The sequence below is a fragment of the Toxorhynchites rutilus genome, chromosome 2, assembly GCF_029784135.1.
Source record: "Toxorhynchites rutilus septentrionalis strain SRP chromosome 2, ASM2978413v1, whole genome shotgun sequence".
NCBI lineage: Eukaryota > Metazoa > Arthropoda > Insecta > Diptera > Culicidae > Toxorhynchites > Toxorhynchites rutilus.
The window spans coordinates 237,458,724-237,471,538 of record NC_073745.1 but is presented as its reverse complement, the minus strand read 5'-3'; the positions used below and the strand labels follow the sequence as shown (position 1 = coordinate 237,471,538).

The window sequence follows — 12,815 nt, the reverse complement described above, 5'->3', positions numbered from 1 at the left end:
ACGTTCATGTCGACCCCTGGGAAACTGATATCGACCCCAGGGGGACGATATCGATTACTTTGAGAAACTTTGCTATAAACCATCCGATCAGACCAAACGAGTAGCCGAATATTATCGAGTAGCCGAATATTATATTATCGAATATAAATCGCTTCGTGCAGGTCCGGACTATACTACCTTCATCAAAAAGTTCCCGAAATTACCACCGTGTGCCGCTCTCAGTTACCCGTTTTAATTTTTCATTATTTTTTTTTTTAATTTGCAACAACATTGTTATTCGTAAACATTTGGCTAAAAACGAAACGAATACCATTCAGCAACCACCGAATTCACCTGATATGGCTCCGTGTGACTTTTTCCTATTCGAACGACTCTAGAAACCACGTTTCAGCACCCGAGATGAGATAATGGAAAAACCGAAGATGGCGCTGATGGCCATACCGCAAATCGAATATAATAAGGTAAATGATTTTGGTTTGTCCAGTTGAAAATATGATCATGGTTTGTCCACTTTGTTGAATGCTCTAATTTAGCACACCTTTGTCAAATCAGGTATTCGAATGTTGCAGAACATTTAAATAAAATTGTCTTTTTCATGATTTACAGTAGTTTTATTGTATATTTTTAGGGGATCACATGTTTTAAAGAATTATAAAATACACCTTCTATTGGTGTCAATACGTCCCTCATTTGAGCTAACTTTTAATCGATCACCAGATGATTATTTGGTACGTATTCAGACCTTTTCTGGATTATAACACTTACAAAGATTGTAAACATCATGATTGTACACCATTTGTATCAGATTTACATAGCTAAACCATTAAATTAACACATTTCGATAAACTCAATTCTGATCATGAGTTTGTTTCTCTATGTTGAGTGTGTTGATGCGAACACTTTTAAAAAATGCCGTAGGAAAGGCAATATTCTGAAGAAAGCCTAAATTATGAATGGATAATTATGATGACAGTAAACTCAAACAATCATAAATGCAACATCTACTTGAAAATTCGAATTTTTGACGTAGGATTACGTCTTTCGGGAACATATTGGGGTACAAATTGAAAATCGAAAATCGATTACATCGTGAAAATTGTCCAATTTCAAACGCTTATTGCTCAGTCATTTCATGATGGATTGATGAAATTTTTGCGTCAATCGATTTCGGCACTCCATAACAATTTTTTATATTGAAGAAAATAATATATGTTTCGATACCAACTATCGAACAATTGAAAAATCTCATCCACTATCCTAACGGAAATACCCACTTCTGATTTGTCAAAATTGACGACACATGCGGCGGGTCCCTAACAGAGACATCAAAATCAAGCTGCCTGGGAGAAATCGACATTGCAAATACATGAAAGTAGGGGGAACTTTTGTTCCTACCTAAATGAGTTCCCTAACAGATAGATGTCTCTGTCTGGGGGAAATCGACATTGCAAATATATGCAAGTCGGGGCTTGCTTCGTGAAATTTCATCGTTTATTGTGAAAAATTTAACACAAGTGTAAGTGTAAAATTGTATATGGTAGCAGTTGTGTTAAAAATGACTTGATATATGAAACGATTAATTTTATTTCCTAAAATTAAAAAACCAAGGTGTGTTCCCGCTCGAGAACGGGTCGTTCGGTTTTAGCTGTCTGTTTTGTTGTGCCTCATTTTCACCCAAGGGAAGTTTAAACGGCGAGAAAAATTGGAAAAGTGAAGAACTATCAGAAAAAGTGATTTCTCATATCCTCTACATATAGTATTAGGTGTTGTTAGTCCAATTAAAATTCGCATTGGATTGAATAAACACTCAGAAATTAAAAATTATAAAAAAAAATCCTTTTCCATTTCAAATATGTTTTCTCATGTTTAACATGTTTTTACTGATGAGAAAAAATAATGACTGTGTTCGGTATTGGTAATTATCTTATATTACATTGGTGATTTTTTTTCTTTATTTCATCCATACATATCACAGGAGGCATCTCGTCTAGGATCACAGAGGACGGTTTTCATCATATCTCGTTCCACTTCGGTATCTTTTGACTGATACGCACCATCAACAACTGTTTACCAGCCTTCTTCATCACTCGGTAAACACTGGTGTAGTTAACATACAATACCCAACAACCAAACAAAACGGCCCTTTTCAGGGCCACCAAATCATTATCAAAGAGTTTAACGATGTAATTCTTCAAACATATCCAAAATCAACAGATAGTCTAATGGAATCCTACGTCAACTATGCGGTCGTGCCTCGGACACAACCCTCCTGTGACTTTTTCATTAAAAAATAGTGATTTCTAAAACCGGACAAACCATGATCAGAGCTGGTCAAACCATGATCATAATTTCTCTTTGACAAAAATCGTTAAAAAACATAAAAAGTTGAATAATTTCAACGCCTTATGGTAGTATTAGCAACTAGAGACTTGGGGCTTTTCAGAAAACCTAAACTCGTATCGATTATATGTGATTTTCATGAGAACAAATCGATTTGCATTCACTAGTTGCGTAAAAACATCCTAAATCGGACAAACCAAGATCAATTACCCTACTTTTTTCAATAAATTGCATTTCTAGATACAGACAATTCGTTTTGTTTTTAACTCCAAATACTAATTGTTCCCTTTTTTTTCTACACATATTTCGATTGTTCGAGGAAACGGTCAGTGAATTCACTTCGCTGCAGTGTGCCCAGTATTCCCCGCAACAAATCACTTGTTTCATTATTTCCACTGTTGATGTTTCAGGCGGAAAAATGCTGGATAAATTTGCCGTCTAATGGTATATACTATAACATATATTGTAAGAACGATTCTGTGTGATATGCATTTGAAAACTTCTAATAAACGTTACATTTTTCGTAGAGTGTACCCCCCTATAGAGAAAACAAAGACGTAGTTCTACGTCAAAAAACCCTGACAATATCCTTTCGATAGCTTATCGAAATAAGCACATGATAGTTGTATAAGCTTCATTTCTCGCACTCCTCACGATCATGCTGTTAACCTGATCTCGTGTTAGTTTCAATTCTAAATACCCCAACAAGCGTGGAAAACACATGATTTATGCCATCGGCAGATGGTAATACGTTTAATTGGAGATCTATTACATTGCAGCTCTGCTTTGCCCAAGTATACTAATATTAACCTCGTTTAAGGTCTAAATTGCGAGGAGAAAATCGTTGTTCGGAACAGCCAACGCTCGACAACACTTCTATTGCACATAGATCTCCAGCAGCAGGGGAGGTTGAAAATTGATTCGTTCTGCGGGTCTGCCAAAGACGTTAAGTCCTTACCGCTTCGAGCTAGCATGCGAGAGATAGAAGCACCTCGCCCCAGCACCGATGGGTGTTTGTACTTACCCTCCGAACCTTGGATTACGCTGCGCGCCGGTTGAGGTGATTGTTGGGAATGTTGCGATTAATTAAAAAGATCGCTGTATTGTGATAGATTTTTTAATTAAAATTTTTGCCTCAATAATATAATAAACTACTATTGGTTTTCGCTGCAGCAGCTGCAGCGTAGCGATGGAGCTTCGTATCGAGCAGCTGATCTTTCTCTGATGTTTAAAAGAGCGGTGGGTTTGCAAAGTTGAGTTGAATAAACCGAATAGAATTGTTCTGTTGCGAGGCCCAAACTTGCGGAAACTAACGGTGACAGAATACCTTTGGCACTTCGAATATTCCAATCGACCATAACAACACACCGATCATTCTTGGGTGTGGGTCCCGCAAAGATCGATATAAAAATTGATTAAACATTTAACATTCATACGCTTGTTAAATCTTGTTTTTATATTGCCCAATAAAAGTTTGGAAATAATTTAAAATAAATAAAAATACATCTTCCGACGCCTGCGCGAACGGTTTGATAGTGTGAAATGATTCCTCCTCTGCGAGACCAAACGTATTGCATGCCAGCGGAATTTGATTCAATTGGTTTATCTGGTTGATGCGATCCGTATTCCGGGCATTCAGTATGTGCAGATTTGGGCATCATCGGGCAAATTAATGGGCCATTTTATTACTCATTTGGAAATGCTCGCCGCTGATTCGAAACCCACCCAGCGATAGCACCATCTTCCGCACCTTTATGGTTCTGATGTTTGGGCCGGTAATGTGTGGATGTAGATCGATGAACATTAAGAATTAATAATAAATATAAATTTCAAATTAAATTCAGAAGTTACGAAGCGGCTCGAGTGCGTGTGTGCACGTCTCCGAAACTCGGGTAGAAAGCCGCAAGGAGTGTTTTATTATTATCTCGTTACCCATAAAGCCACTGCCAATCGGTGGAGTAAAATAATCCCAAAAAGTAAGCTCAGGTTGCGCACATTGGCCATCATTTTGGAAGGGGGATATAAATCAGGCATAATTTTATTGTTTGGACTTTCGTTTCTGAGCTTCCTGCTTGTTGAAGTGAGATTTTTCCCTGATGCCGCTGTCGATACGAGAGCGCGAAAAAAATGAACTTCATGTAAATTACCCATCATTACTGGGAGAGGCAAAACGCACCTCAACAGGTATTGTTTCAAAAAGTCTGTCATGGGATTATCGACGAACTGAGGAGTGAAAACTTCACATCAATCAACAGTTGGTGCAGAGAGAAATTCCCTGTATTGAAAAGTTTCAAAATAAATCATAAATGTTTGTTCGTTCGTACAATACAGCGAGCAGTAAGTCACAAAAAGTGAAATGAAATTTGAATTATACACCCAACCGTTGTTCAATAAACATTCTCTAATAAGAGGACCCACTTTTCGGACGATTCGCCGACGACCAAAGTCGCGCTGCGGTGAATATTCCAGCGAAAAGGAATGAAATTAAACGATTATTTCTGCAATTACCAAAAATACACTCCCTTCACCAGAGTCCAAAATTGCTCTTCGACAGTTCGACGGAAGACGTCGGAGGAGCCAGCCAACAACAGCGTAGCAGTTCATACACATAGACAGCGCGATTATTTATGGCTTTCGTCCTTTTCAAATTTCGGCAAAGACTGGCCGTGGTTCAGGAACCGGTATGGTTCCGCGGCATCGGCGAATCCCAAATGAAAGGGAAGTCTGAAGATCAATGAGAAACAATCCTCCCGCGAGAAGAAAAAAATGCAACTTGGATGAGTTAAAAGGTCCCAAATTCTGACGGTGCAAAATACTCGAAACGGCCAAAAGCCAGAGTTCATTTGATGGAAGAGAGAAGGAATTTTTTAAATCATATAATTATCATCCGAGATATGCTCTCCCCGAACGAGAGAATAAAAAAAAAACATTTGCCATGATGCTCGTGGTGCAAATCCTTGATGCACCAAAAGATGCATATATGAGATTTCGAAACGGCAATTAATTGTGCCCTTCCTTTTCGCGAATTCTGTGAAAAATTGCTATGCGGTGAAATATGGTTATGATGAGCCAAACTGTTCCAAGATGAGCACCATCTGATGGGAGTATAGCTTATTTTCGTCTGAAATTCGAGGATTGATCACCCCGGGTAGTATGCTAGCTTGTGACCTGATTTCATCTTAAGGCAATTTCTGAAGTCGCTTCAATCAACGATGAAATTACGACTAAAGGCAAATCCGTTTAATCACAAACTCCAAATTTCATTCCTTGAGACAGTCTGCATGTCAACGTCTCTCTTCCTGTCCCGAATTCGAACCTTTTTTCCGATTTTAACGCTTATTTTGTAAGACCTATTTTTCACTTTTATTTGTTCTCGTTCCCCGTTGACGTGATCGCACTCTCGCGATGCAAAGCTTTTATTCGCTTATTATGCTAATTTTCTCGTTTCACTTCAACGAGGAAAGTGTTCTCGTATTCCGTGGTCACTGTTCGCGGTATGTGATTATCCCTTCCATCAGCGAGAATTGGATGGGTATTGTTGGGAGAGAGAGAAGGAAAAAAGGACTAAACGGAAACATATGTCCGGATTGGGGTCCAAACAAACTAGCTCTCCGTTATGTGTCTGAATCCGCAAGACGAGGGCAACGATCGAATTAATGCACGGTGCGAAATGCAACAAAAAGCTTGTCGTATGGAGAGTAATTTTATTTCAGGAACATGAACTGTAAGTTGAGCGTTCTGGTACAATAATACAACAGAAATTCAGAGTATCCAACATGGTTGTTAATTGTTTTTATTCGTGATACCCTGAAAATCGGTTGTATTATTGTACCAGAACGCTCAACGCTCTGCACTATGAGGATGAAATTAAGTAGTTCTATATGACGAGAACCTAAAAAGACTTGGTTATTTTAGCGTCGTGACTTGAACAATTGTTGCAAGGTCGTTAACCTCCCTTTACTATGAAAATTGTTTCACCGTGAAAATAGTTATTAACGTTAACATTATTTCATAAAAACGTGACCTGTTTTCTATTTTGTCACCATGTATGATTGACGATCATAGCAGGCGATGCTTTGGTGAACGTGAAAAGCCGTAACTCGGCCTCTATACAGGGTTTCGTAAAATGTTCTCAGGTGTGTTCTCCAAGCAGGCCTCTCCTTCAGAGGTGATCTCACACTAAAGGACACGAGTGTTGAAAGTCACTATAAGGATTAAACAAAAATTTCCTTCCAAACAAAAGATATTCGCCTCTATTACGGAACCCAAACGAGTTTGGAAATTTCGCAATCCGATAGAGATCGACTTTTGCATTCGAAAATCTGTCGAGATTTAGACCAATTCGACATATGCAAAAATGACAGCATTGCTTTGACCCAAACAAACAAAAAAAAATTGTAAGGGGTTGTATCTAGGACACGACCGCATATTTTCGACGTAGAACTACGCAATTATATTATGCAATCCATTTGTTTACCACTTCGAATATTATTTTAGAATGCATCGAAATTTTTGTAATAGATTATGTTCTTCGTTACAAATAAATCAGATGAACGTCCTTTTACGTTTGATATGATGCCTAGGTGTACCAAAATATGTGAACAGAAAAATTGTCAAACGATCATTGTATTTTACATTTACATTAAATTTCCCTCTGAAATTTTTGCACATCTCATGTTTACGTAGTTCTCGAACCGCGAAAGTTCATCCACCTCTAGTATCTGAAATGACGATTTTCCCAGGCTTCTCAGTTTAAATGTACGTTGTAGGGAAACATAGTTCGGTCTGCACAACGACAAGCGAGTACAAAGTTACTGAACACCAAAAATATCCCTCACTTACATGTATTTGCAAAACGGATTCCCCGCAGGCACATTAATTTTGAAGTCCGTGTTAAGGGAACACGGTTTGTGGGAAAAAATACTCCCGACTTTCATGTTTCGACAAAGCGGATTTCCCCAGGCACATTGATTTTGAAGTCCGTGTTAGGGAAACACAGCTCGGTGGGAACAAGAATACCCCCGACTTGCATGTATATTTGCAAAGCGGATTTCCACAGGTACATCGTTTTAGAAGTCTGTGTTGGGAAAACCGTAAATCGGGCCAATCAAAATTTGGCAGTTAGGGCGTTTTGATAACGCTTAAAATTTTACAGTTATTCAAATGTTCATCTAATGAAAAATAACATTTTATTAATTGTGATAGACGCGTAGAAATATTTCCTATCAATTGATGCAAACATCTTTCCGATCTGTTAAGAAATTTTCGAGATATAAGCATTCGAAATACGGGTAGGGTTAGCACACAAATCGGCAGAACAAATGTATGGGAAAAAAGGAAGTTCTTCCAGCTTTCATGAATTTAAAGCATTTAGAGATTAGCAAATTGTAATGCATAGTATATCAAACAAATCTTAGAAAATTTCCGATTCGATTGGTATACATATCATAAGAATTCATTCACAGTGAAAATAGTTATTAACCTTAACTTTATTTCATAAAAACGTGACCTGTTTTCTGATTTGGCACCCTTCCTGAAAGACGTAGTTCTACGTCAAAAAACAAAAATTTATTTAATTTATATCACAGAAAAAGTAGAAGGGTCTGAGCCTAGGGGCACGGACGGAAGTTTGACGTAGGACTGTGATTGTTCAGAACAATTTGTAATTTGTTTAATGTAATTCTTCTCATTGTTCAGAGATCTGTTAGTTTAATACTTTTTTCAATCTAAATAGTAGCCCTGAAAAGAGCCGTTTGTTGTATGTACTCATAACCTTCAAACGGTTGGTAACGAACAAAGAAAGACAATACGCTTCTGGCAGGAAGTTCAACTGTATAACTGAAAATGATTAATGAATATCAGCGGGACACGTATCAATGTGGAATGATATGTGAAAAAAAAATATCGTCATTAATTACATTGAATATGAAATTTATGGGGAAGAAATGAAAGAAGGAGTTAAAAATACCCACGATTTCGTGATATTTTGAGGTAAAATACAAATGAAATCATGAAGTTGCTTTATTTTTAATAAATAGCTCTGGTATTGTGATTTCTTTCCATTGTCTTATTCTTATTATTAGGCATCGGGAGCAGTAGCTTTTTCGGTGAAGTAATGTTCGTTTGCAGACTATCACAATCAAGTCGTATTGGTTCTACTGTTCAATCTATCATAGAAGAAATTGAGTCATTGAGAATTATGAATAAGAGTCATGAAGAATATTAATATTTCATTTCGTTTCATTTTTGTGATGCATTTTGAAAAATGGATGTCTGTCTGTCTGTCTGAATCTTATGGACTCGGATACTACTAAACCGATCGACATGAAAATTGGTAAGTACGGGTTTTGAAGGCCGGGGAAGGTTTTCATGATAGTATGAGACTCCTCCCCTCTCTAAGGGGGGGCTGCCATATAAATGAAACACAAATTTCTACATTACTCGAGAATTAATCAAGCAAATGAAACGAAATTTGGCATGTGGATGTTTTAGGGTGCAATAAATGATTCTATTGCTATTCCGAATGAACAGAACCGACGGTGAAAATTGTTTGTTTTGCAACACTCAATGCGAAACGCTAGAGCATAAGCTCAGCGATTGCATAAGGGTGTAACCAGCATGGAGATACTGCTACAGAAGTTAACTGTGCTGTTCAATGGGTGGCGCAGTCTGTCGATAGACGAACTATTGAGACCTCAATTGAGAAGTATAGGAAAAACTAAAAAGGCAAAAATTCTTAAAATATTCGTAAAATATGTGAACTTTATAATGAGAAGCAATAACTTTGTTGACACAGTTTTATTGGATTCTAAATTAGAAAACGAAATGTAAATATTTATTTTATAATAACTTTTTGATTTTTGAATAATAAACGAATTTCACATGTAAAAAAAATTCTATGGTGGTTAGATACTCCTCCTCTTAGGCTGCCATACAAATGAAACACAAATTTCTGCATTACTCGAGAATTAATCAATCAAATGAAACCAAATTAGGTATGTGGGGGTTTTAGGGTGCAATAAATGTTTTACGGTGGTTAGACACTCCACCCTCCCCCTCTCTAAGGGGGAGCTGCCATAAAAATGAAAGACAAATTTCTGCATAACTCGAGAACTAATCAAGCAAACGAAACCAAATTTGGCATGTGGAGGTTTTAGGGTGCAATAAATGTTTTTATGGTGGTTCGAGACTCCTCCTCCTCTCTTAGGGTGGGCTGTCATGCAAACGAAAAACAACTTTCTGCATAACTCGAAAACTAATCAATCGAATGGAGCCAAATTTGGCATGTGAAGATTTCAGGGGGCACGAAACGTTTCTGTGGTGAAACCCCCTCTCTGAGTGGAGAAGAGGGGAGGGGTCTGTCTTTATTCTATCAAATTTTCTGTATCAAACATTTATTCCATGTAATGGAGAAACATGTGATTTGCAAGTGATTGAAAAATCATGAACGAGAATTGTGTCTGAAAATAATTTGATATTATAATGATGAGTTTTGGTAGAAGTACTAGGAATTTTATAGTAAAAGGTAAATTCAACGGGATCGATTAGAAGATCAATCAATGAACAGTTCTGCGATTGGTCGCATGAACTTGCACTTAGTAAAAAAACGTGAATGTTTGAAGGTATTGATAACAAAAAACAAATTTTGGGCGGGACGAAGTTTGCCGGGTCAGCTATTTTACTATAAAAAAGGCAACAAATTAGAAATATTTTTTTAAAGATCTCGAGAATGGCTGCATTTAGAAGGAGATTGATCAAGAGAAAATTCATAAAAATTCGATGTTCCACAAAGTTTGTCAAAAATAGATTAACTTTGGACTCATTTTTTCAATTTTTTACATGATATGAAAAAAATTGAAAAAATTAAAAAATACATATTGTTGTAAAAAAAATAAATTGAAAAAGACAATTAATTAGAAATGATGCAATTAGAAGGAGATTGATAAAGAGCTTTTTTATTTTAAATCACATCAGGATTCATAATCTGTGGCTAAAAGTGATTGTTAACAGACAAAAATTTGAATTTTCCAAAGTTCATAAAAATTCGATGTTCCCCAAAGTTCGTCAAAAATAGATTTACCATCTTGTACCTTTTTTTTAAAATTTTCTACATAATTTCATTTTTATATGAAAAAAAATTTAAAAAAATTAAAAACATATATATTAGATATTGCAAATTAAAGTTTTTTTTGTAAATAAAAAAGTACTAATTTTTTATCTACGTGTATATTTTTTCACGTTTGGACATCAATGCTCTATAACTCTTTCTAAGACACTATTTCGGTATAACTCATAGTTTTTGAGACATAAATTTCCAAAAATATCTCTTACTAAAATCGATACGCCCTTTTCAAAGTTACACTTGAGTTGAAAAATTCACAAATGCTGTGGAAAACTCATATTTCCTCCAACCCAAATGAAACACAAACTTTCGTTCGAATCAAAAATACAAGTTTTTAAAATCTGCATTTTTAGTTCGATATCATTTGGAATTGCACCGTTTTCTTCATTCGATGTTGGAGGCGATCTGGCGTAGTGGTAACATCCATGCCTCTCACGCTGAAGGTCACGAGTTCAATTCTCACTCCCGACATTCTTCCAAAAATGGAAGTACAAGTGACGAACCAGCCAAATGAGTTGAAAATCACTATAATACAGATATAAAAAAATCATTCGATGCACCCCTCGATTTTGACAGCTGGTTGTTTACATCTGACACAAAAATAATTTTCGTAGCTGTTCAGTCAACTTTTCGTGCGTAGTGACGTGTTTCTGACGCTGAGGTAGCTTCCGGAAAATGGGTGGAAAGCAAATGACAACACAGATCCGAAATTTGATTATGCGTGACTTCCAGCGTAAGGAGTACCAACGAAACATTGCTGAGGAGTATGTGGTAAGCCGCGGTGCGGTTCAGCTGGCCATTCGAAAACATCAGATGCTCGACAGCATGGTGGATCGACCGGGAAGAGAACCGAAACGTAAGATTGATGCAAGAACGGACACGCTAATCATCCGGGAAGTAAAAAACCCACGAATGACTTTTCGGGTGTTTAAAGAACGGCACCATTCTGCGAAGTTTGGTGGAACAGGACCGGAAGAGCTACTTCGTCAAAAAGCGACCGATGATCAGCAATACCAACAAAAACAGAAACGACTTCAGTTTGTGAGGGACCATGATAACAAGCAGCTGGAAGCGCACTATTTGGTCGGACGAGTCCAAGTTCGAGCTGATTAACAAGAAAAGGTGACTCTGGTAATGGCGGAAGAGCGACGAGGGTCGCAGGACCAGCATTTACAACCGACTATGAAGCACGGTGACGGATGCATCATGGTGTGGGGCTGTTTCTCGTGGGCTGAGGTAGAAAATTTAGCACAGGTCAATGGTATTATGACTGCCGATGGTTACACCGACATTTTGTGCGAGAACCTGGAAGAATCCATGCTGAAAATGGGACTGGACGATAACTACACCTTTCAACAAGATAAGCATACAGCAAAGAAAACAGCAGCATTCTTCCGATCGGTCCGGATCAAACCAAAGGTCACCCCAAAGTCCCGACCTGGATCCTATTGAGGGTTATTTGAGCGATTTTGAACAACAAGGTGGATTTTACGCTGACTTTACGAACAAGCGGACGAGCTGAACCCCCAACACCTCCGGAACCTCCGGAGAGTATGCCAAAGCGTTGTCAATTGGTTATCGAGGCCAGAGTTATATTGACTAATAATAACTAGTTTTTATTTCTTTTCATTATTTTTTAAAATAAACCATGAAGTGTTTTTTAAACTGAACTGGAACTGGAAATATTATAAAAAAAATTAAAATAAGAGCGCATTGATTTCAAATGGGAGTGGATTTTTTTTGCGCCCATGGGTGTATAAATATAGTTCCATTCGCGTATGTTGAACCCTATAATCTATTCATTCTGATGGAAATAATCCAGGCTCACTGGTCTACTGAAAGTTAAGCAATAATATATGTATTGTAGCAGTGCTCTCGTGGCCGAGAGGTTTGCGTCACACCTAACATGCCGGGGGTTCGGGATCGATTCCCGTTCTGGTCGGGGGAATGTTTCGTGAAATTAATTTTCTCCGACTTGCACTGTCAACACGCGTAATCTAGAGCTTGCCACTCAGAATACATTCAAGACGTGTTATTTGGCATAAAAATCTCTACCAAGTAGGGTAACACGGGGTGAGTTGGACATACGGGGTGATTTGGACCACCTCTTTATCTCAAAAAATACGGCTCAACTTGGATTTTTTATAATGTCATCTCCTTCTATTGTTGAACCGTATGCACCTAACGTAAAAAACTTTGGTAAAATTCGACAGGTGGAAGGAAACGGCAGCATGAACACAGCAAGCACTTGTCAAAAAATGTGAGTTTCCCGATCGTGGTTTTAAGGTTTTTCCCGCTAATTAAACAAACTTTTCGTGTATTGTGCAGTAAAGTTCTGTTCGCCTACAGAAGA

At 37.5% G+C, this 12,815-nt stretch overlaps 1 protein-coding gene across 1 annotated transcript in view; it reads right to left on the bottom strand.

Moving 5' to 3' along the window:
• The window catches only part of LOC129765157 (uncharacterized), a 155,573-nt gene that overhangs the window by 115,982 nt on the left and 26,776 nt on the right, over window positions 1–12,815 (bottom strand). The window lies entirely within an intron of this gene.